Genomic DNA, 26723 nt, shown 5'->3' on the forward strand with positions numbered 1-26723 from the left:
AACGGAAACCCTACAAGCTAGAAGAGAGTGGGGGCCAATATTCAATATACTTAAAGAACAAAACTTTCAGCCCAGAATTTCATATCCTGCCAATTTAAGCTTTACATTTGAAGGAAAAATAAAATCTTTTAGGAACAAGCAAGTACTCAGAGATTTTATTACCACCAGGCCTGCTTTACAAGAACTTCTAAAAGAAGCATTATACACAGAAAGGAACAACCAGTATGATCCTTTCTAAAAATACACCAAAAAGTAAAGAGCATTAACATAAAGAAGAATTTTTATCAAAAAAAGGACAAAATAGCCAGTTAATATCAAATGGCAGCAACCCTAAAGTTAAATCAACCAAATCTCCCAATCAAAAGATACAGACAAAATCCAACGGTATATCCAAAGATATACATAGACTCAAAATAAAGGGTTGGAAAAAAAAAATGTACCAACCAAATGGAGAGCAAAAATAAATAAATAAAAAGCAGGAGTTGCAATTTTCACATTTGACAAAATAGATTTCAAAGCTATAAGGATACAAGGGTAAAAGGATTAATGTAACAATAAGAGATCTTAACACCCAGATACATAAGACACATAGTGAGATTTAGATTCAACGAGACAACAAATTGATAACGATATCCAGGATTTGAACTCAGAGCCAGAACAAATAAACACAATAGAGGGCTCCATTTTAAACACATAAAATATGCATTAACCACTTTAAACACTCAAAATATTGATCGGCCATTATTGAAACCCATTTTAGGAATGAAGTAATATTCCTTTTTCCCTCTTTTTCTTTTTTTCCCCTTCTTTTTCTCTTTTTCCCTAAAAAAAAAAAAAAAGAGAGAAAAACCATGCTCACTACCTGAGTGATGAGATCCATACCCCAAATCTCAGCATCATGCAATATACCCATGCCACAGGCCAGGCACATGTACCCCAAGAAAAAAAAAAAAAAATAGCAGCCATTCTTACTAGTGTGAGATGGTACCTCATTATGGTTTTGATTTGTATCTATTTGATAATTAGCGATGCTGAGCATTTTTTCATGTTTGTTAATTACTTATAAGTCTTTGGAGAAGCATCTGCTAATGTCCTTTGCCTAACTTTTAATAGAGATGTTTGGTTTTTGCTTGTTGATTCAAGTTCCTTATAGATTCCGGATATTAGACCTCTGCCAGTTTGCAAATAAATATTTTCTTATTCTGTAGGTTATCTGTTTGCTCTGTTTATAGTTTCTTTTTCTGTGCAGACCCTTAATTAGGTCCCATTAGTCAATTTTTGTCTTTGGTGCTACTGCTTTGAAGGATATAATCATATTCTTTGCATAGGACAATGTCTAGAAGAGTATTTCATAAGCTTTCTTCTAGTATTTTAATAGTTTTAGGTTTTACATGTTAGTCTTTAATCCATTTTTAATTAATTTTTGTATGGAGTGAGAGGCAAAGGTCCAATTTCATTCTGTATGTGGTTAGCCAATTTTCCCAGAAGTACTTGCTGAATAGTTAGGGTATCTTTTCCAAATTTTTAATTTCTGTAAACTTTGTTGAATATCAGTTGGCTGTATGTGGGCAGCTTTATTTCAGAGGTCTCTATTCTATTTCATTGATCTATGTGTCTACATTTGTACCAGTACCATGTCTTTTTACTTTTTTTAATGTAGCCTTGTAGTATAGTTTGAAGTCAGGTAACATGAAAATTCCAGCTGTATTGTTTTTCTTAGGAATTCCTTGGCTATTTGGGCTCTTTTTTAGCTCCATGTGAACTTTATGATCATTTTTTCTAATTCTGTGAAGAAATGACATTGGTAATTGGATAGAAATAGCATTAAATCTGTAGATTGTTTAGGACAGTATGAACATTTTAATGGAATTGATTCTTCCAATCTATGTATGTGGAATGTTTTCCGATTTATTTGTGTCATCTCTGATTTCTTTCAGCAATGTTTTCTAGTTCTTCTTGTAGAGATATTTCACCTCCTTGGTTATATGTATAAGTAGGTACTTTTGTGTGTAAATTGTAAATAAGATTACATTTTATTTTAAAATTATTTTTTGAGAAAGGGTCTCATACCATCACCCAGGCTGGAGTACAGTGGTGTGAACATGGCTAACAGCACCCTTGATCTGCTGGGCACAAGTGTCCAGAATAAATGGGACCACAGCCACATGCTTCCATTCTTGGCTAATTTTTTCAATAAATTCTTGATTTGGTTCTTAGCTTGAATGTTTTGGGTGTGTAAAAATGCTAGTGATTTTTCTATGTATCTTGGGACTTCTTAAAGTTATCTGTTTAAGAAGCTTTTGGGCTGAGATGATGGAGTTTTCTAGATATAAGATCATATCATCTGCAAAGAAAGATAGTTTGACTTCCTCTCTTCCTATTTAAATACCTTTTTTTCTTTCTATTTCTGATTGCTCTAGCCAGAACTTCTAATGTTGTGTAGAATAGGAGTGGTGAGAGAGGGCATCTTATCTTGTGCCAGTTTTCAAGGTAACTGCTTCCAACTTCTGCCCATTCAGTATGATGTTGGCCATGGGTTTGTCATTGATGGCTCTTATTATTTTGATTTCTTGTTTGCTGCTAGCTTTGGGATTTGTTTGCCATTGGTTCTCTAGTTCTTCTAGTAGTGATGTTAGGTTGTTAACTTGAGATTTTCCTAGCTTTTTGATGTGGGCATTTAGTGCTATAAATGATCATCTCAAAACTACCTGAGCTGTGTCCCAGAGATTCTGGTACACTGTATCTTTCTTGTTGTTTTCAAAGAACTTCTTCATTTCTACCTTAATTTCCTTACTTACCTGAACATCATTTAGGAGCAGCTTATTCAATTTCCACATAATTGTATGGTTTTGAGTGAATTTCCTAGTCTTGACTTCTCATTTAATTGTGCTGTGGTTTAAGAGAATGTTGTGATTTCAATTGTTTTGCAATTTTTGAGGAGTGTTTTATTTCTGATTATGTGATCAATTTTAGAGTAAGTGTAATGTGGCAATGAGGAGAATGTATATTCTGTTGTTTTTGGATGGAGAATTCTGTAGATATCTCTTAGTAGCATTTGATAATGGTGTCCAGCCACATCCATGTCACTGCAAAGGATATAATCTCTTTCTCATTTATAGCTGCACAATATGTCATGGTGTATATATGTTACACTTTCTTTGTTCTATCACTGATGCTCATTTGGGTTGATTTCATGTCTTTGCTATTGTGAATAGTGCTACAATAAACATATGCATGTATGTGTCTTTATAATAGAACAATTTACATTCCTTTGTGTATATACCCAATAATGAGATTGCTGGGTCAAACTAGTTCTCTCTTTAGTTCACTACACTATCTTCCACAATGGTTAAGCTAATTTACATTCCCACCAACAACATAAAAGCATTCCTTTTTCTCCATGACTTGGCCAGTATCTGCTGTTTTTTGACTTTTTGGTAATAGCCATTCTGACAGGTGTGAGATGGCATCTCATTGTGGTTTTGATTTGTATTTCTCTAATGATTAGTGATACTAAGCATTTTTTCATAGGTTTCTTGGCCATTTGTATGTTTTCTTTTGAGAAGTATCTGTTCATGTTCTTTCTCCACTTTTTAATGTTTTCTGTCTCTTGTAAATTTGTTTAACTTCCTTATAAATGCTGGATATTAGACCATTGTCAGATGCATAGTTTGCAAATATTTTCTTTCATTTTGTAGGTTTTCTGTTTCTTCTGCTGATAGCTTCTTTTGCTGTGCAAAAGCCCTTTAGTTAAATCAGGTCCCACTTCTCAATTTTTGTTTCTGTTGCAATTGTTTTTGGTGTCTTAATCATGAAATATTTTCCCATGCCTATGTCCTGAACTATATTGTCAGAGTGTCTCTGAAAGTTTTTTATAGTTCTGAATTTTACATTTAAGACTTTAATTCATCTTGAGCTAATTTTTGCAAGTGCTGTAAGGAAGGGATCCAGTTTCATTTTTCTTCATATGGCTAGCCAGTTACTACAGCATCATTTATTGAATAGTGAGTCCTTTCCAAATTGCTTTTAAGTCAGGTGTGTCAAAGATCAGATAGTTGAAGGTGTGCAGCCTTATTTCTAGGTTCTGTGTTCTGTTCCATTGGTCTATGTGTCTGCTTCTGTACCAGTACCATGCTGTTTTGGTTATCATACCTCTGTAGTATAGTGTGAATCAGGTAGCGTGATCCCTCCAGCTTTGTTCTTTCTGCTTAGGGTTGCCTTGGCTTTCAGGTTTTTTTGGTTCCATATGAATTTTAAAATAGCTTTTTCTAGTTCTGTGAAGAATGTCAGTAGTAGTTTAATGGGAATAGCATTGAATCTATAAACTGCTTTGGACAGTATGGCCATTTTAACCATAATAATTCTTTCTATCCATGAGCATGGAATGATTTTCCATTCGTTTGTGTGATCTCTGATTTGAGTAGTTGGTTTGTAGTCTCACTGTAGAGAACTCTACTTCCCTTATCAGCTGTATTCTAGGTATTTTATTATTTTTGTGGCAGCTGTGAATGGAAGTTCATTCATGATTTGGCTCTCAGCTTGATTGTATATGGCTCGCATATAAAAATGCTAGTGATTTTTGCACATTGCCTAGAAATAACCAAAATGAGAACTAAACTGAAGGAGACAGAGACATAAAAAAACATTCAAAACATCAATGACTCCAGGAGCTAGCTGGTTTTTCAAAAAAATAAACTAGATAGATAGACTGATAAAGAAGGAAATAGAGAAGATTCATGTAAAAACAATAAAAAAAATGACAAGGGGGATATTACCACTGACCCCACAGAAATACAAATAGAAATATTATAAACCCCTATAGGCACATAAACTAGATAATCTAGAAAAAAAAGGAATAAATCCCTGGACACTTACACCCTAGCATGACTGAACCAGGAAGAAATTGAATTTCGGATCAGACCAACAATGAGCTCAGAAATTGAAGCAGTAATGAAGAGCCTACCAACAAATAAACCTGGTCCTACCTACCCAGGACCAGATGGATTCACAGCTGACTTCTATCAGATGTGCAAAAAAGAGCTGGTATCATTCCTACTAAAACTTTTAAAAAATTTAAAAGGAAGAACTCCCTAATTCATTCTATGAGACGAGCATCATCCTGATACCAAACCTGGTGGAGATATAATAAAAAAAGAAAACCTCAGGCCAGTTTTCTTTATGAACATCAATGCAAAAATCATCAACAAAATATGCAAAAATCCTCAACTGGCAAACTAGTCCAGCAGCACATCAAAAAACATCCCCAAGATGCAAAGGTTGGGTCAACATACACAAATCAATAAACACGATTCATCACATAAATAGAACTAAACAAAAACGACATGATTGGGGGATTGCCAAGATGGCAAAGTAGGAACAACTCAGGATTGCAGCTCTCAGTGAAGGCACAGAAGGTGAGTCCTAGCCACATTTCCAGACGGATCTTTGTTGCCCACAGAATGGGGAAATCCCAGGAGTAGGAGAGAAACAGGACGCCAACGCAGCACTCTCAGCTTCTGTTGCCATTTCGGCCGGTGCCGCAGCGCAGCGGCACCCAGTACAAAATACACTGGTCTGGGTGCCCTGTTAAACCAACAATCTGAGATTTGAGAGGGCAGACTAGCATATCCATCTGATTAAATGGGACTTGGACAGAGAGCCACAACAGGAGATTCCAGGGAAGTGACATTTGAGCCAGTGCAGTGGGTCGCTGCACAGGAAATCACACACATCCCGGTGCCCTTCCAGCAGGTGACTAAAACACCTGGGAGAGAGTCTACCATTCAACTTAAAAAAAAGAGAGAAAGGGCTCTGAGGCAGGGAGCCAGGTGATCTGAGGCAGGGAGCCAGGCTCGGCAGGTCCCAACCCCACAGGAACAAAAAGAATGGCAATTTAAAATGCTCAGGGTTGAGAGTTTCACTGGGGGCACAGCTGAATCCAGGACAGTGCAGCTAAGTGGGAGAGGGGCGTGCACCACTACCGAGGCATTCCACGCCTACTGAGGTACACTCCCATTGCTGACACAGTCTGCCATTGCTGAAGCAACCCACCATAACAGAGAGACTCTGCCAACAGGGAGGAGCCTGTGACAGCAGGGCAGAGCCCATGGGCAACAGGCCAGAGTCCACAGCAAGAGGGCAAAGCCCACGACAGTAGGGCAGAGCACACAGCAGCAGGGAGGAGCCCACAGCAGCAGAGCAAAGCCAACAACAAAAGGGCAGACCCTGCTGTGGAAGGGCGGAGCCTCGGCAGGCAAATAGGGTCTAGCTGGGCAGGATAGTGCAATGGATACTCATATAGAAAGCTCTAACTCCCTGAGACAGAGCATCTGAGAAAAAAAAAGAGGATTTATAAGTTCTGCTGCAGCAAACATAAATGCACCTGCCTAACAGCCCTGAATAAACAATGAAGGTCACAGCTCAGTACTTGAGCTCCTATAAAGTACAGTCTGTCTCCTCAAGCAGCTACCTGACCCCTGTATATCCAAAGAGTCACCTCAAAAAGGACTGATCAGACTGACATTTGGCAGGCATCATTCTGGGACAAAGATAGCAGAAGAAGAAACTGGTAGCATCCCTCACTGTTCCGCAGCTGTTACAGGTGTACCCCAGACAAGCAGGGCCTGGAGTGGACCTCAGCAGTTGTACAGCAGAAGGGCTAGACTGTTAGAAGAAAAACTAAGTAACAAAAATACTTCATCATCAACAACCTGGGCGTGCACTCAGAGACCCAATCGAAAAGTCAGCAACTACTCAGATGACAGCTTAATAAATCCACAAAGATGAAAAAAAAAACAGCGCAAAAAGAAGGAAAACACCAGAAACCAAAACATCTCGCCTCCTACAAAGGACCAAAACTTCTCAACAACAAGAGAACAAAGCTGGAAGGAGAATGAGTGTGATGAAATGACGGAATCAGACTTCAGAAGGTGGACAATGAGAAATTTCCATGAGCTAAAAGAACACATTCTAAATCAATGCAAAGAAGCTAAAAACCTTGAAAAAATATAAAAAAAGATTCTAAGAAATGATAACAAGAATGTACAACACAGAGAGGAATATGAATAAATTGAAGGAGCTGAAAAACACAACACAAGAACTTCACGAAGCATGCACAAATTTCAACAGCCAAATTGAACAAGCAAAAGAAACGATATCAGAATTCGAAGATAAACTCAATGAAATAAAATGAGAAACCAAGATTAGAGAAAAAAGCACAAAAAGAAATGAACAAAGTCTCCAAGAAATGTGGGACTATGTGAAAAGACCTAACCTACGTTTGATAGGTGTACCAAAATGTGATGAAGAGCATGAATCTAAGCTGGAAAATACTCTTCAGGATATTATCTGGAAAAATTTCCCCAACCTAGCAAGGCAGGCCAATATTCAAGTCCAGGAAATACAGAGAACACCACAAAGATATTCGGCAAGAAGAGCAACCCCAAGGCACATAATCGCCAGATTCATCAGGGTTGCAATGAAGGAGAAAATACTCAGAGCAGCCAGAGAGAAAGGTCAGGTCACCCACAAAGGGAAGCCCATCAGACTCACAGCATATCTCTCAGCAGAAACTCTAAAAGCCAGAAGAGAGTGGGGGCCAATATTCAACATCCTTAAAGAAAAAAACTTTCAACCCAGAATTTCATATCCAGCCAAACTGAGCTTCATAAGTGAAGGAAAAATAAAATCCTTTGTGAACAAGTAAGTACTCAGAGATTTTGTCACCACCAGGCCTGCTTTACAAGAGCTCCTGAAAAAGGCACTATACATAGAAAAAAACAATCAGTACCAGCCATTCCAAAAACATACCAAATGCTAAAGAGCATCAACAAAATAAAGAATCTTCAACAATTAATGGGCAAAACAGCCACCTAGCATCAAACTGGCAGTATCAAATTCACACATAACAATATTAACCCTAAATGTAAATGGACTAAATGTACCAATCAAAAGAAACAGACTGGCAAATTGAATAAAAAACCATAACCCATCAGTGTGCTGTATCCAGGAAACCCATCTCACATGCAAGAATACACAAAGGCTAAAAATAAAGGGATGGAGGAAGATTTACCAAGCAAATGGAGAGCAAAAGAAAGCAGGAGTTGCAATTCTCGTCTTTGATAAAATAGCCTTTAAAGCAACAAAGATCAAAAGAGACAAAGAAGGCCATTACATAATGATCAAAGGATCAATACAGCAAGAAGAGCCAATGACCCTAAATATATATGGACCCAATATAGGAGCACCCAAATATATAAGGCAAGTTCTTAATGACTTACAAAGAGACTTAGACTCTCATACAATAATAGTTGCAGACTTTAACACTCCACTGTCAATATTAGAAAGATCAACCAGACAGAAAATGAACAAGAATATCCAGAACTTGAACTCAGATGTGAAACAAGCAAACCTAATAGACATCTACAGAACTCTTCACCCCAAATCCACAGAATATACATTCTTCTCAGCACCACATCACACCTACTCCAAAATCAACCACATAATGGAAGTAAAGCACTCCTCAGCAAATGCAAAACAACTGAAATCATAACAGTCTCTCAGACCATAGTGCAATCAAGTTAGAACTCAGAATTCAGAAACTAACTCAGAACCACACAGCTTCATGGAAACTGAACAACTGGCTCTTGAATGTTGACGGGATAAACAATGAAATGAAGGCAGAAATAAAGAAGTTCTTTGAAACCAATGAAAACGAAGACAAAACATAACAGAATTTCTGGGACACATTTAAAGCCTGCTCCAAAGAAAAATATATAGCAATAAATACCCACATGACAGGAGTGGAGACATCCAAGATTGACACCCTATCATCAAAATTGAAAGAGCTAGAGGAGCAAGATCAAAAAAACTCAAAACCTAGCAGAAGACAAGTAATAACGAAGATCAGAGCAGAACTGAAGGAGATACAGACACGAAAAACCCTTCAAAAAATCAATAAATCCAAGAGCTGGTTTTTTGAAAAGATCAACAAAATAGACAGACCACTAGCCAGATTGATTAAAAAGAAAAGAGAAAACAACCAAATAGATGCAATGAACAAATAAAGAAGAAATCACCACAGATTCCACAGAAATTCAAACCATCATCAGAGAATACTACAAACAACTCTATGCACATAAACTAGTAAACCTGGAAGAAATGGATAAATTTCTGGACACCTGTGTCCTCCCAAGCCTAAACCAGAAGGAAGCTGAAACTATGACTAGACCAATAAAAAGGTCAGAAGTCGAGGCAGCAGTTAAGAGCCTACCACACAAAAAGAGCCCAGGTCCAGATGGGTTTACAGCCGAATTCTACCAGACTTACAAAGAGGAGCTGGTACCATTCCTTCTGAAACTATTCCAAATAATCCAAAAAGAGGGAATACTTCCCAAATCATTTTATGAGACCAACATCATCCTGATACCAAAACCCGGCAGAGACCCAACAAGAAAACTTCAGGCCAATATCCGTGATGAACATAGATGCAAAAATCTTCAATAAAATATTGGCAAACTGATTGCAACAGCACATCAAAAAACTTATCCATCATGATCAAGTAGGATTCATCGTGGGGATGCAAGACTGGTTAAACATACGCAAGTCTACAAACGTAATTCACCACATAAACAGAAACAGAAACAAAAACCACGTGACTATCTCAATTGATGCAGAGAAGGCATTTGACAAAATTCAACAGTCCTTTATGCTAAAAACCCTCAATAAACTCGGTATTGATGGAAAGAATCTCTAAGTAATAAAAGCTATTTACGACAAACCAACAGCCAATATCATACCGAATGGGCAAAAACTGGAAGCATTCCCTTTGAAATCCAGCACTAGACAAGAATGCTCTCTCTCACCACTCCTATTCAACATAGTACTGGAAGTTCTAGCCAGAGCAATCAGGCAAGAAAAAAAAATAACGGGTATTCAAATAGGAAAGGTGGAAGCCAAATTGTCTCTATTTGCGGATGACATGATAGTATACCCAGAAGACTCCATTGCCTCAGCCCAAAAACTCCTGAAACTGATAAGCAAATTCAGCAAAGTCTCAGGATATAAAATCAATGTGCAAAAATCACAAGCATTCCTATACACCAATAACAGACTTAAAAAGAGCCAATTCAAGAATGAATGGCCATTCACAATTGCTACAAAAAGAATAAAACACCTAGGAATACAACTTACAAGGAACACAAGGGACCTCTTCAAGGAAAATTACAAACTACAGCTCAACGAAATAAGAGAGGATACAAACAGATGGAGAAACATTCCATGTTCATGGTTAGGAAGAATCAATATCGTAAAAATGGTCATACTGCCCAAAGTAATTTACAGAATCAACGCTATCCCCATCAAGCTACCATCAACTTTCTTCACAGAACTGGAAAAAACCACCATGAACTTCATATGAAATCAAAAGAGAGCCCGCAGAGCCAAGTCAATTCTAAGCAAAAAGAACACAGCGGGAGGGATCACACTACCAGACTTCAAACTATACTACAAGGCTACAGTAATCAAAACAGTATGGTACTGGTACCAAAACAGAGATATAGACCAATGGAACAGAACAGAGGCATCAGAGGCAACACAACATATCTGCAACGATACAATCTTTGATATACCTGACAAAAACAAGCAATGGGGAAAGGATTCCCTGTTTAATAAATGGTGTTGGAAAAACTGGCTAGTATGTGCAGAAAGCAGAAACTGGACCCCTTCCTGACACATTACACTAAAATTAACTCCAGATGGATTAAAGACTTAAACATAAAACCTGGCACGATAACAACCCTAGAAGAAAATCTAGGCAAAACCATTCAGGACATAAGAGTAGGCAAGGACTTCATGACCAAAACACCAAAAGCATTGGTAACAAAAGCCAAAATAGACAAATGGGACCTAATCAAACTCCACAGTTTCTGTATGGCAAAAGAAACAGTCACTAGAGTGATTCGGCAACCAACAGAATGGGAAAACATTTTTGCAGTTTACCCATCTGACAAAGGGTTGATATCCAGAATTTACAAAGAACTCAAACAAATTTACAGGAAAAAAAGAAACAAGCCCATTCAAAAATGGGCAAAGGTTATGAACAGACACTTTACAAAACAAGACATACATGAGGCAAACAAACTTATGAAAAAATGCTCATCATCACTGGTCATTAGAGAAATGCAAATCAAAACCACACTGAGATACCATCTCACACCAGTTAGAATGGCAATCATTCAAAAATCTGGAGACAAGAGATGCTGGAGACGATGTGGAGAAAAAGGAACACTTTCACACTGTTGGTGGGAGTGTAAATTAGTTCAACCATGGTGGAAGACAGTGTGGCGATTCCTCAACGACCTAGAAATAGAAATTCCACTTGACCCAGCAATCCCATTACTGGGTATATATCCAAAGGACTATAAATCGTTCTACTATAAGGACACATGCACACGAATGTTCATTGCAGCACTGTTTACAATAGCAAAGACCTGGAACCAACCCAAATGCCCATCGATGATAGACTGGACTGGGAATATGTGGCACATATACACCATGGAATATTATGCAGCGATCAAAAATGATGAGTTCGTGTCCTTTGTAGGGATATGGATGAATCTGGAGAACATCATTCTCAGCAAACTGACACATGAACAAAAAATGAAATACCACATATTCTCACTTATAGGTGGTTGAGGAGAAATGAGAACACATGGACATGAGGAAGGTGGTACTACACACTAGGGCCTATTGGGGGGAATAGGAGAAAGACAGCGGGAGGAGGCGAGGGGGAGGGATAGCCTGGGGAGAAATGCCAAATGTGGGTGAAGGGGAGGAAGGCAGCAAAACACACTACCGTGTGTGTACCTATGCAACTATCTTGCACCTTCTACACATGTACCCCAAAACCTAAAATGCAATAAAAAAAAAACATGATTATCTCAATGGATGCAGAAAAGGCTTTTGATAAAATTTTACAACTCTTGATCTTAAAAGATCCTCAATAAACTAGACACGGAAAGAACACACCCCAAAATAAGATTTGCAGAAATGCTAATATCAGGCATTATGCTATGAGTTTCACTCAGATTATTTCATCCAACTCATAACAACCCTGAGACGTTAAAAAAGTTTAAGTAAAATGCAACAGCTAACATTTATAGTATACTTCCAATATACCTGATATTCTGCTAAATATTTTACAGGCATTATCTTATTTTATCCTCATGACAACTGTATGAGCTGCCTGAGAAAGTTTGGCTCTGTGTATCCACCCAAATCTTACCTTGAACTGTAATGCCCATAATCCCCACATGTCAAGAACAGAAACAGGTGGAGCTAATTGAATTATGGGGGCAGTTTGCCCCATGCTGTTCTCCTCAGAAAGACAAAACAAGATAATGAGTGAGTTCTCAGATCTGGTGGTTTTAAACTGTCTGGCATTTCCCCTGCCTCCTCTCACTCCGCCCTGCTGCCCTGTGAAGAAAGTGCCTTCTTCTTTGCCTTCTTCCATGATTGCAAGTTTCCTGAGGCCTTTCCAGCAATGCAGAACTGCAAGTCAATTAAACCTCTTTCCTCTATAAATTACCCAGTGTTGGGTATTTCTTCATAGCAGTGTGAGAATGATCTAATACAGTACAATTATCTTATTTTAAAAATGAAAAACCTATGGTCTAGAAAATTGTTTCAGTGGCATCAGGCAGCAGTAATTGGTACATACAGGGTTTGAACCATGATATTCTGAGTACCAAACCCATGATCTTGATCATGTAATCAAAGGATAGATTTAAACACTTAAATGAAGGCAAAGATATTGGGGAAACTGAACAAAGTGCTCCAACACATGAACATAAGATTATTTGTGTTTTTATAAATGAAGAAACCTAAATTGAAATGAAACGTCTCTAAACCTCCATAGTAGGAACTGTGTTATGTTCAAATATCTGAATATCTAAATTTTTTAGCTTAAAATTTTTTGTTATGAAATATTTTGTATACCAAAAACCCAGATTTAATTCGTGTTAATATTTTGCCAGCTTCTAATCTTTAAAAAAAATAAACACTTTTTAGTTTTTCTTACAATCAACTCTTGCCAGAAAACCATTCTTTTCATTTTTATCCCTATGATAACTAATGACCTGCAGTTGTTATATTGTATATTTTGTCTACATATTTTTGTATTGTGTCATGCATTAGTCTTGTTTATTAATCTAGTATTCAGCAGTGTTGTATGATTGATTCCAATAGTTATTCTGTGGCTTTCTCTTGAAATTTTTTATTAATTTTTAATTTTCGTGGATATATAGTAGTTGTAGATAATTATGAGATACATGAGATAATTTGACATAAGTTTACAATACATAACAACCACATCAGGGTAAGTGGGGTATCCATCACCTCAAGCATCTATCCTGTCTTTGTGTTAGAAACAATCCAATTATACCTTTTTAGTTATTTTAATAGATATAATTAAAGTATTGTTTGTACTCATCCTGTAATGCTATAAAATAACACATCTAATTTATTCTTTATTAATCTATTTTTGCACACATTAACTGTCCCCACATGCCACCTCTTCCCACTGCTCTTCTCTTCCTGTGGTTGTCTTCCTTCTACTCTGTCTCCACTAGCTCAATTGTTTTAATTTTTAGCTTCTACAAATAAGTGAGAACACACTTTGCCTTTCCATGTTTAGCTTTCACCTCCAGTTCTATCTATGTTGTTACAAATGACAGGATCTCATTCTTTTTTATGGCTGAATAGTACTCCAAAGTGAATATGCATCACATTTTCTTTATTCATTCATCTGTTGATGGATGCATAGTTTGCTTCCAAATCTTGGCTGCATGAATAGCACTGCAATAAATACAGAAATGCAGATATGTCTTTGTTATACCGATTTCCTATCTTTTGGGTATATATCTAGCAGTGGAATTGCTGGATCATAAGGTAGCTATAATTTTAGATTTTGAGAAACTTCCAAGCTTTTCTCCACTGTAATTGTACCAATTTATATTTCCACCAACAGTGTATGAGGGTTCCCCCTTCTCTTCATCCTCAATTGCATTTGTTATTGCCTGACTTTTAAATAAAAGTTATTTTAACTGGAGTAAGATAATATCTCATTGTAGTTTTGACTTGCATTTCTCTGATGATCAATCATGTTGAGCCCCATTTCATATGCCTGTTTGCCATTTACATGTTTTCTTTTGAGAGATGTCTATTCAGATCTTTCACTTATTTTTAAAATCAGATTATTAGATTTTTTTACCAATATGGTTGTTTGTGCTGCTAATATATTCTGGTTATTAATCCCCTGTAAGGTGGATAGTTTGCACATATTTTATCACATTCTATAGTTTCTCTCTCCACTTCATTGATTTTTTCTTTTGCTCTGCAGAAGCTCTTTAAATTGATGTAATCTCCTTTCTCCATTTTCACTTTGGGTTGCCTGTGCTTGTGGGGTATCACTCAAGAAATCTTTGCCCAGTCCAATGTCCGAAGAGTTTCTTCCATGTTCCTTGTAGTGATTTCAGTTTGAGATCTTAGCGTTAAGTCTTTAATTCATCTTGAATTGATTTGTTTCTATGATAAGAGATAAAGGTCTAGATTTATTCTTTTACATATAAATATTCAGTTCTCCCAGCAGCATTTATTGAAGAGACTGTCCTTTCCCCCAATGTATGCCTTTGCCAAAATGTGTTCACTGTAGATGTATGGATTTGTTTCTAGGTTCTCTATTCTTTTCCATGGGTCTGTGTCTATTTTTATGATGGTATCATGCGGTTTTGGTTACTAAAACTTTGTAGTATAATTTTCCCTTGGGTTTTCTATGTAGGAAATCATCATCTGGAAATAAGAAACTTGTTTCTTATTTTTACTTTTTCTTTCTATTTCCAAATACTCATATGTCTTACTTCTAGTTCCTGTATTATATGTTTTGGCTAAAATCTCATACGTAAGGTTGAATAGATGTAGTGGCAGCAGGTGTTTTGCCTCTTGTTTTTTTTTTAAGAGAAATGTTTCTAAAGTTTTGGCAATAATTTGTGGTTTTAACAGGTAATCATGATCTAGTTTAGATAGATTCTGTTTGATTCCTGCATTTCCAGACTTAATCATGGTTGTTAAATTTTATCTTGCTTTTTCTTTCATCTATTGGGATAACCATTGAATTTACTACTTTTGTTTATGTTGTAAATTATTGTAAATTAAACTAACAGCAATTAGTATATCCTTAAGCTTTTTAGATAAATCCTATTTCTTAGTAATTAACTTTTCTGCATATTGCTGTTTTTTCCCTATATATTGCTGGATTTGGGTTGTAAATATTTAAGTTGGATTTTTTTCATCAATATTCAAAACATTCCATTCTATAAATTGTATTTTTAGTATCATCTTTTCCTGGTTTTCCTATCAAACTTTACCAGCTGCTTTAAATGCTAATTTTTTTTTTTTAACTTACAGATGTACTTCTCTCATGTGTCAGAGAATATCATAGCCAACAAGTCCAAATTTTTATATCTCAGAGTTTTATTTACCTTTTCCTTCATTTCTATCTGAAATAGCCTAAGGAATAATTCTGATTTTCTTTGCAAAGCACATGGTTGGAGTTTGGAAGGAGGGCATTTCTAAGAGAAAAGAATGAATTCTGGGGAGATAGTACTGTAGTTGTACATTATATACTTCTTGCAAGTTTATTTTAACATGCCATAACTGGAAAGAAAACACAACAAACACAAAAACTCAATTAAAGAAAAGATAAAAATGGTTTTAGGTTAAGCTTAACTTCCTCCTATCAGGGTAATTTTGGACCAATTATCTCACCTCTCTGTAATCCCCTTTCCTCAGCTAGAACAAAGAAAGAATATCTACCTTAGAGATAGGTAAAGTTTAATAAGTTTGCCTACGAGCTTCTTAAATAGAGACACCATGTCTCTATTCTCATTACTCCACACAAGTAGAAGCTCAGTGACATTTGAATGAATTAATGATTTAATATACAATTCATTTAAGGCATGCTACCTTGTGCCTAATACAGTCCTAGTATATCATTGGAGCTTAATACTTACTCTGTCTTAAAATCTCAAAGGGGCACACAGTCACATTAGCTTCAATTGCTTTACAAGCATCTCCCACATCAGATTGTTTTGGGCCTTTCCTACAGATAAATACATTCTAATTATAACCAAAGCTCTGAAAGTGAACAGGTCATCCTTCCAGCCTACTCATATTAAAGTACCAAATGGTGAAAAGGGAGAGTACTAGGGAGAAAACAGGAGTTAGCTTTAAAATGCCCATCTTCTCCCCCTCTTCAAAAAAGAAAAAAAAAGGAAAAGAAAAAAACATCCAACTGTAAGCACCTAGAAAATCTCCATCGACTTTGAAACACCATATTTGAGCTTAGTTCTGGACACATGCCAAGCTTCAGTCATTTATCTTTTCCAAGGAATTACCATGATTCAGAAATTATTCAGGAGACTGTGAGTATATGCAAAGAACTAAATTGAAGCCAATGTTTAATGAAATACTGGTAAAAGCTTTTCAGAAAAGGCTGGGTTAGTCAAGTTAGTTGACTCTCTTGTTAAAGTAAATTTGCTACAACTGCAGCAGTTGCCGTTTATGGAGCAACTGATAGGTGGGACAGTCAGGATTAAAGTTCAGATCTGTCTGATGTCAAAGTTCATGTTCTTTTCAAAATGCAATACAGTAGTCTCCCCTTATCCTCAGGGGATATGTTCCAAGATGTCCAGTGGATACCTGAAACCACAGACCATAGCAAACCCTATACATATTATGTTTTCCCAGTGTATACATATCTCCGATAGAGTTTAAATTATAAATTAGGCACATTTTGAGATTAACAGCAATAACTAATAATAAAATAGAATTATGATAAACTTTAATGAAAGTGATGCGAATGTGGTCTCTTTCTCTCTCTCTCTCGAAATGCCCTGATGTACTTTTCTCACATTTTTTGTTATGATGTAAGATGATACATGTCTACCTAATGAGATTAAATGAGGTAAGTGGTGTAGGCATTACGACATAACATTAGGCTATTATTAACCTTCTGATAATAGTCAGAAGGAGGATCATCTGCTTTGGATGATCCTTCATCATAGAGCCATGATAATGTTGATGGTTGAATGCCTGGAGTAGACAATGTCAATAACAGACACATTGTGTATATAGCATGAATATGCTGGACAATAAGTTGATTGATGTTTTGGGCAGGACAGATGAGAAACAGCATGAAATTTTACCATATTACTCAGAAAAGCTTGAAATTTAAAACTTACTGTTAAGTTCTGAAATTTTCTACTTAATATTTCTAAACCCCACTTGAGCATGGGTAACTGAAACTGGGAAAAGCTAAATTGTTGATAAGGGGGACTACTGTATTACTTTCTAATCAAAACATCTCTAAAATTCACCAAGAGACTTTATTGCATCTGTGTACATTTTTACCACATATAGGTTTGTTCACTGTATTAACAGAACTATCAGATTTCAAGACTGTACTTGTATGAGTGAGACTAAGTGAGTAGAATATGGAAGCTTCCCCAGGTAGGTAGAACTATTAAGATAGGCCTTCACCCCTCATGGGATCCAGCAGCTGTCCATCTCTATTTCCCTGCCAATTAGTTATGAATAAACTGTGGGAATAAACAGCAGAGTTTTGGGTCCATGTAAGGTTAGAAGAGCAGATATTCTTTATTAAGCACTGTATTAGTTTGTTCTAATGCTGCTAATAAAGACATACCTGAGACTGGGTAATTTATAAAGGAAAGAGGTTTAATTGATTGGCTCGCAATTGAGCATGACAGGGGAGGCCACAGAAAACTCACAATCATGGTGGAATGGGAAGCAAACATATCCTTCTTCACATGGCAGCAGTAAGGAGAAGTGCTAAGCAAAAGAGAAAAAGCCCCTTATAAAACCATTAGATCTCTTGTAACCTCACTGTTACAAGAACAGCCTGGAGGTAAGCATCCCCATGATTCAATTACCTCCCACTGGGTCCTTCCCATGTCACATGGGGATTAAGTAAACTACAACTCAAAATGAGATTTGGGTGGGGACACAGGCAAACAATATCAAGCACTTACTAAGTGTCAGGCTTTATACTAAGCACTTTATACATGTTAATGTTCACTGCAATTCTTTGAAGTAGTCATCACAAAACTTAGAATGTAGAGCCAGGGTTCAGTCTGAAAGAAGAGCAGATAATTTTTATTGAGCACTTACTAGTATCAGGCTTTACACTAAACACTTTCTATACATTAATGTTAACTGAAATTCTTTGAAGTGGTTATTATTACAGTATTTAGAATGTGGAGCCAAGTTTCTGTCAGAAAGTGCCATTTCAATGAGATCTGAAAGATCAGTGGGACAACAGATAAAAGATATATTTACAGGGGTAGTGAGAAAGCTTTTAAGGTAGAAGAAACAGCATACACAAAATCCCAAGGCAAGAGGAAGCAGGGGACATTTCAGGAAGTGAAAAGTCCAAGGTAATAGGAACCCAAGAGAAGAAGAGGGCCATGTGAGAGGAAACTGAAACATGGGCTGGGGTACCTTCTCATAAGAACTTGTAATCAGACCAGTGTGCTTCCCAAATCTTAGTCACTGGGACATATCTTCACTAGTTTTAAAATGTTTCTGTATCATTTTGACAAAGAAAAAATAAATTCTCTTTTAAAAATTAAATAAATTGTTATCTTTAGTAAATAAAGTTTATTTAGAAAGTGTTAGGCTGCCACAGCTCTTTTTTAAAGATCCAAGAAAAGGGGTTTGTATACATGCTACCACTGGCTAAAACGTGTGAGGGTAACAACATCCCTCTGATGGCAGCAAAGATCAGAGGAAGGGTATGAAAAGGTAAAGATAAGCCTTTGGAAAACAGGGTCAATAGTCTAGCCCTGCTCCCTTCCCTCTAGAGCTAACTCTGTTCTAACCTCAGTTCTTACAGGACAGTTTAGAGTATATTTTAACTAAGGGAGTTCACTTCCTCATAATCCTTACCCAAATCTAAAATTCACAGAAGCCCACATTAAACTCCCAGTCATAAGAAACACAATAGGGTATACAAGCTATGACTTTTGACTCTGTAGGTCTATTCTGGGCTTCATCATTAAAATGGTGAATATCTTTGAGATTTTTTTTAGTATAATTTTAATATACTTTAATTGTCATTTTGTGGTATGAATTGTCTTATTAAAATATAATTTTAAGCAGTTAAAATTATATACTTAGAGTTCTATTGTCTCCTCAATATCCCCATTCTCAGAAGTCAACTTACATTGCAAATGGGGGAAATATAGAGATGGAGAGGATATACCCCTTAGCACAGTAACATCTAATTTTAGGATTGCATTGTGCACATGTTACCTGTAATCACATAAAATTGTATCTAACAAAAAGAAATCCTGTGCTGATCTTTCACCACCAATATCATACAATAAGCATGTTCAACCTGCAGCCTGTGGGCCACCAACAATAGTTCTGAATGTCGCCCAATACAAATTTATAAACTTTCTTAAAACATTATGAGTATTTTGCCATTTTCCTTTTAGCTCATCAGCTATCATATTAGTGTATTATTGTATGTGTGGCCCAAGACAATTCTTCTTCCAATATGGCCCAGGGAAGCCAAAAGATTGGATACTCCTCTCTTAAAGCATGAATATTAGCACAGTCCATGTTCATCTCTCCCTCATGTGTGGATTTTTGATTTCTTGAGAAAAAAAAGGGGGGAGGACTCAAGATGGCGCTGTGAGAACAACCCAGGATTGAAGCCCTCGGTCAATCCGCAGAGAGGTAAGTCGGAGCTGCATTTTCAGACTGATCTTTGTTGCCCACAGAACGGGGAAATTCCCAAGTATAAAGGAGATGCAGGACGCCAGGCAGTGGCTCTGCCTGGTGAAGCTGGCAGCCGGAATGGTTGCGGCCGGCCCTACCCAGCACTCCCCACAGGGTGCCCTTGTCCAGGTACCCTGTTGAACCGGCAACCTGAGACTTGAGAGGGCTGAACTTGAGACTGAATGGGACTTGGACAGTGGGCCAGTCCAGGGGATTGCAGGGAAACAGCGTTTGGGGTAGCGCAGTGGGACAGACAAAACAGCGATTCCAAACACTCCCCGTGGAGACGGTCCCTGAGACGCTCTGTGGGGGAGGGGTGTCCACCATTACCGAGGCAATCTGCCCCTACTGAGATACACGCCCACTGCTGATGCAGCCTACTGTTGCCGAGGCAACCTGCTACAACAGAGAGACTCCGCCACTGGGCATAGCCTGTGGTGGAGACCGCAGCAGAAGAGCAGAGCCTGCAGCAACAGGGCGAAACTCACAACAACAGGGTGGAGCCTCGGCAGGCAAATAGTGACCAAATTACCTCCTAGCTGGGCATCCAAAATTAAAGTCCCAACCCCCCAAGACAGAGCATTTGAAAAAAAAAAAGGGTTTTTTAATGAGCTCTGTTGCAGCAGAATCAAACATAGCAGCCTAACAGCCCTGAATGAACAACAGAGCTCACAGCTCAGCAGCTAAGGTTCTATAAAGTACAGACTGTCTCCTCAAGCAGCTCCCTGACCCCTCTATAACCAAAAGACTGACATTTGGCAGGCATCATCCTGGGACAAAGATAGCAGAAAAAGAAATGGGTAGCATCCCTCACTGTTCTGTAGCTGCTATAGGTGCACCCCAGACAAGCAGGGCCTGGAGTGGACCTCAGCAGTCGTACAGCAAAGGGGCTAGACTGGTAGAAGAAAAACCAAGTAACAGAAATACTTCATAACCAACAATCTGGGTGTCCACTCAGAGACCCAATAAAAAGTCAGCAACTATGTAGACGACAAGTGGATAAATCCACAAAGATGGGAAGAAACCAGAGCAAAAAGGAAAAAAACACCCGAAACCAGAACACCTCGCCTTCTAAAAAGGACCAAAACTCCTCACCAGCAAGGAAACAAAGCTGGATGGAGAATGACTGTGATGAAATGACGGAATTAGACTTCAAAAGGTGGATAATGAGAAACTTTTGTGAGCTAAAAGAACATGTATTAAATCAATGCAAAGAAACTAAGAATTTTGAAAAAAGATATGAAAAAAGATTTGAGAAAATGATAACAAGAATGGACAACTTAGAGAGGAATATGAATGAATTAAAGGAGCTGAAAAACACAATATAAGAACTTCGTGAAGCATGGACGTGTTTCAATAGCTGAATTGACCAAGCAGAAGAAAGAATGTCTGAAGTCGAAGATCAACTCAGTGAAATAAAACGATAAATCAAGATCAGAGAAAAAAGCACAAAAAGATATGAACAAAGTCTCCAAGAAATGTGGGACTATGTGAAAAGACCTAACCTCCGTTTGATAGGTGTACCAGAGGGGATCAAAGAGAATGAATCCAAGCTGGAAAATACTCTTCAGGACATCATCCAGGAAAATGTCCCCCGCCTAGCAAGACAGGCAAACACTCAAATGCAGGAAATACAGAGAACACCACAAAGATATTCAGCAAGAAGAGCAACCCCAAGGCACATAATCGTCAGATTCAACAAGGTTGAAATAAAAGAGAAAATACTAAGGGCAGCCAGAGAGAAAGGTCAGGTCACCAACAAAGGGAAGCACATCAGACTCACGGCAGATCTCTCGGCAGAAACTCTACAAGCAAGAAGAGAGTGGGGGCCAATATTCAACATTCTTAAAGAAAAGAACTTTCAACCCAGAATTTCATATCCAGCCAAACTGAGCTTCAGAAGTGAAGGAAAAATAAAATCCTTTGCAAACAAGCAAGTACTCAGAGAATTTGTCACCACCAGACCTTCTTTACAAGAGCTCCTGAAAGAGGCACTACACATAGAAAGGAACAACCAGTACCAGCCATTCCAAAATCACACTAAATGCTAAAGAGCATCAACATAATCAAGAATCTACAACAACTAAAGGGCAAAACGGCCACTTAGCATCAAAATAGCAGTATCAAATTCACACATAACAATATTAACCCTAAATGTAAATGGACTAAATGCACCAATCAAAAGAAACAGACTGGCAAATTGGATAAAAATCCAAATCCCATCAGTGTGCTGTATCCAGGAAACCCATCTCACATGCAAGGATACACAAAAGCTCAAAATAAAGGGACGGAGGGTGATTTACCAAGCAAATGGAGAGCAAAAAAAAAAAAAAAAGCAGAAGTTGCAATTCTCATCTCCGATAAAATAGACTTTAAAGCAACAAAGATCAAAAGAGACAAAGAAGGCCATTGCATAATGGTAAAAGGATCGATACAGCAAGAAGAGCTAACAATCCTAAACATATATGGACCCAATGCAGGAGCACCCAGATACGTAAGGAAAGTTCTCAAGGACCTACAAAGAAAGTTAGACTCCCACACAATAATAGTGGGAGACTTTAAAAAACCACTGTCAATATTAGACAGATCAACCAGACAGAAAATCAACAAGGATATCCAAGGCTTGAACTCAGACCTGGAGCAAGCAAACCTGATAGACATTTACAGAACTCTCCACCCCAATCCACTTCTGAGCACCACATCACACCTACTCTAAAATTGACCACATAATTGGAAGTAAAGCACTCCTCAGCAAATGCAAAACAACTGAAGTCATAAGACACAGCCTCTCAGACCATAGTGCAATCAAGTTAGAACTCTGAATTAAGAAACTAACCCAGAACCGCACAGCTTCATGGAAATTGAACAACTGGCTCTTGAATGTTGACTGGGTAAACAATGAAATAAAGGCAGAAATAAAGAAGTTCTTCGAAACCAATGAGAACGAAGATACAACATGCCAGAATCTCTGGAACACATTTAAAGCAGTCTCTAGAGGAAAGTATATAGCAATAAGTGCCCATATGAGGAGAATGGAGAGATCCAAAATTGACACCCTATCATCAAAATTGAAAGAGCTAGAGGAGCAAGATCAAAAAAACTCAAAACCCAGCAGAAGACAAGTAAAAACTAAGATCAGAGCTGAACTGAAGAAGATTGAGACATGAAAAACCCTTCAAAACATCAATAAATCCAAGAGCTGGTTTTTTGAAAAGATCAACAAAATAGACAGACCACTAGCCAGATTGATTAAAAAGAAAAGAGAGAACAACCAAATAGATGCAATAAAAAATGATAAAGGGGAAATCACCACAGATTCCACAGAAATTCAAACCATCATCAGAGAATATTACAAACAACTCTACGCACATAAACTAGTAAACCTGGAAGAAATGGATAAATTCCTGGACTCCTGTGTCCTCCCAAGCCTAAACCAGGAGGAAGCTGAAACTATGAATAGACCAATAACAAGGTCAGAAGTCCAGGCAGCAATTAAGAGCCTACCACACAAAAAAAACCCAGGTCCAGACGGGTTCACAGCCGAGTTCTACCAGACACACAAAGAGGATCTGGTACCATTCCTTCTAAAACTATTCCAAATAATCCAAAAAAAGGGAATCCTTCTCAAATCATTTTATGAGACCAACATCATCCTGGTACCAAAACCCGGCAGAGACCCAACAAGAAAAGAAAACTTCAGGCCAATATCCATGATGAACATAGATGCAAAAATCTTCAATAAAATATTGGGAAGCGCATTGCAACAGCAAATAAAAAAACTTATTCATCATGATCAAGTAGGATTTATCCCAGGGATGCAAGGCTGGTTCAACATACGCAAGTCTATAAACGTAATTCACCACATAAACAGAACAAAAACCAAAAACCACCTGATTATCTCAATTGATGCAAAGAAGGCATTTGACAAAATTCAACAGCTCTTTATGTGAAAAACCGTCAATAAACTCGGTATCGATGGAATGTATCTCAAAGTAATAAAAGCTATTTATGACAAACCAACAGCCAATATCATACTGAATGGGCAAACCTGGAAGCATTCCCTTTGAAATCTGGCACTAGACAAGGATGCCCTCTTTCACCACTCCTATTCAATATAGTACTGGAAGTTCTAGCCAGAGCAATCAGGCAAGAAAAAGAAATAAAGGGTATTCAAATAGTAAAGGTGGAAGCCAAATTGTCTCTATTTGCAGACGACATGATAGTATACCTAGAAGACCCCATCGCCTCAGTCCAATAACTCCAGAAACTGATAAGCAACTTCAGCAAAGTCTCAGGACATAAAATCAATGCAAAAATCACAAGCATTCGTCTACACCAATAACAGACTTAAAGAAAGCCAAATCTAGAATGAACTGCCATTCACAATTGCTAAAAAAAGAATAAAATACCTTGGAATACAACTCACAAGGAACGTAAGGGACCTTTTCAAGGAGAACTACAAACCACTGCTCAACGAAATCAGAGAGGACACAAACAGATGGAGAAACATTCCATGTTCATGGTTAGGAAAAATTAATATCATAAAAATGGCTATACTGCCCAAAATAATTTACAGAATCAATGCTATACCCATCAAGCTACCTTTAACTTTCTTCACAGAACTGGGAAAAACCACCAGAAACTTCATATGGAACCAAAAGAGAGCCCGCATAGCCAAGTCAATTCTAAGTAAAAAGAACACAGCGGGGGGGATCACACTACCAGATTTCAAACTATCCTACAAGACTACAGTAATCAAAACAGCATGGTACTGGTACTAAAACAGAGATATAGACCAATGGAACAAAACAGAGGCACTGTAGACAACACAACATATCTACAACTATACAATCTTTGATATACCTGACAAAAACAAGCAATGGGGAAAGGATTCCATGTTTAACAAATGGTGTTGGGAAAACTGGCTAGCCATGTGCAGAAAGCAGAAACTGGACCCCTTCCTGACACCTTACACTAAAATTAACTCCAGATGGATTAAAGACTTAAACATAAGACCTGGCACCATAAAAACCGTAGAAGGGAATCTAGGCAAAAATATCCAGGACATAGGAGTAGGCAAGGACTTCATGAACAAAACACCAAAAGCATTGGCAACAAAAGCCAAAATAGACAAATGGGACCTAATGAAACTCCACAGCTTCTGCATGGCAAAAGAAACAGTCACTAGAGTGAATCGGCAACCAACAGAATGGGAAAAAATTTTTGCAGTTTACCCATCTGACAAAGGGCTGATATCCAGAATTTACAAAGAACTCAAACAGAGTTACAGGAAAAAAACAAACAAGCCCATTCAAAAGTGGGCAAAAGATATGAACAGACACTTTACGAATGAAGACATATATGAGGCCAACAATCATGAAAAAATGCTCATCGTCACTGGTCATCAGAGAGATGCAAATCAAAACCACATTGAGATACCATCTCACGCCAGTTAGAATGGCGATCATTAAAAAATCTGGAGACAACAGATGCTGGAGAGGATGTGGAGAAAAAGGAACACTTTTACACTGTTGGTGGGAGTGTAAATTAGTTCAACCATTGTGGAAGACAGTGTGGCCATTCCTCAAGGCCTTAGAAATAGAAATTCCATTTGACCCAGCAATCCCATTACTGGGTATATATCCAAAGGACTATAAATCATTCTACTATAAGGACACATGTACACAAATGTTCATTGCAGCACTGTTTACAATAGCAAAGACCTGGAATCAACCCAAATGCCCATTGATAATAGACTGGATTGGAAAAATGTGGCACATATACACCATGGAATATTATGCAGCAATCAGAAATGATGAGTTTGTGTCGTTTGTAGGGACATGGATGAATCTGGAGAACATCATCCTCAGCAAACTGACACAAGAATAGAAAATGAAACACCGCATATTCTCACTCATAGGTGGGTGATGAAAAATGAGAACACATGGACACAGGGAGGGGAGTACTAAACACTGGGGTCGATTGGGGGGGAAAGGGGAGGGCCAGTGGGAGGGGGAGGTGGAAAGGGATATCCTGGGAGAAATGCCACATGTGGGTGAAGGTGAGAAAGGAAGCAAAGCACACTGCCTTGTGTGTACCTACTACGCAACTGTCTTGCATGTTCTGCTCATGTACCCCAAAACCTAAAATGCAATACAAAAATTAAAAAAAAAAGAGGTTTGGAGAACCTGATGTGACTATTTTGATTAGTGATGGAGTATAAAAATTCCCAGAAATAACAATAATTATAACAACAGTAAAAATTATTTCAATAATGTACAGTAATAGGGGTCTTAATGGTTTTTAAATGCTTTTCATATAAATTGTTTTCTTTTATCTGCACATTAATAAAAAACAGGAAAGGTATTATTAGTACTTTATAAATTAAAAAATTAAGAATTAAAAGTGATCCCATTTTGGGGAGTATGTTGGAATGCCCACAACGAATCAGAGGCAAATGTGATCAGACTAATTTCCTGAACTTTCCCAGAAGAAAAGCTGTGAGATCTTAAGAAGCCACTGGGATTCTCTAGACATAATTTAGTCATCTGTAAAATGGCCTACATTATAGGATGTGGACATAAAGAGATAGAAAGACACTAGATTTCACTGGAGGGAAGAATTAGTGTAAATAAAACAGGGCTTGGGCCTCCCACAGACACTTGTACACAGAATAAAGACTGCAGGCAAGGGCAAAACTCAGAAGACTCAATGGTCTATTCCTCTGAGATCCATAAGATATATCATGAAGAAGGCAGTGTGGTGGAGCACAAAATTACAAGCATCCACATCAAACCAAAGTCAGTTCTAAGATATTCCTAGCTCTGCTACTTGGGAGCCTTTTAATATAGAGTCTTTTCATT

General features: G+C 37.7%; 1 protein-coding gene across 20 annotated transcripts in view; it reads right to left on the reverse strand.

Annotated features, from left to right (window-relative positions):
* Nucleotides 1-26723, reverse strand: part of LOC100393071 (BEN domain-containing protein 5) — a 1596666-nt gene that overhangs the window by 1060612 nt on the left and 509331 nt on the right. The gene's annotated exons all lie outside the window — the stretch shown is intronic.

This window comes from Callithrix jacchus, chromosome 7 (genome assembly GCF_049354715.1).
Source record: "Callithrix jacchus isolate 240 chromosome 7, calJac240_pri, whole genome shotgun sequence".
Classification (NCBI taxonomy): Eukaryota; Metazoa; Chordata; class Mammalia; order Primates; family Cebidae; genus Callithrix; species Callithrix jacchus.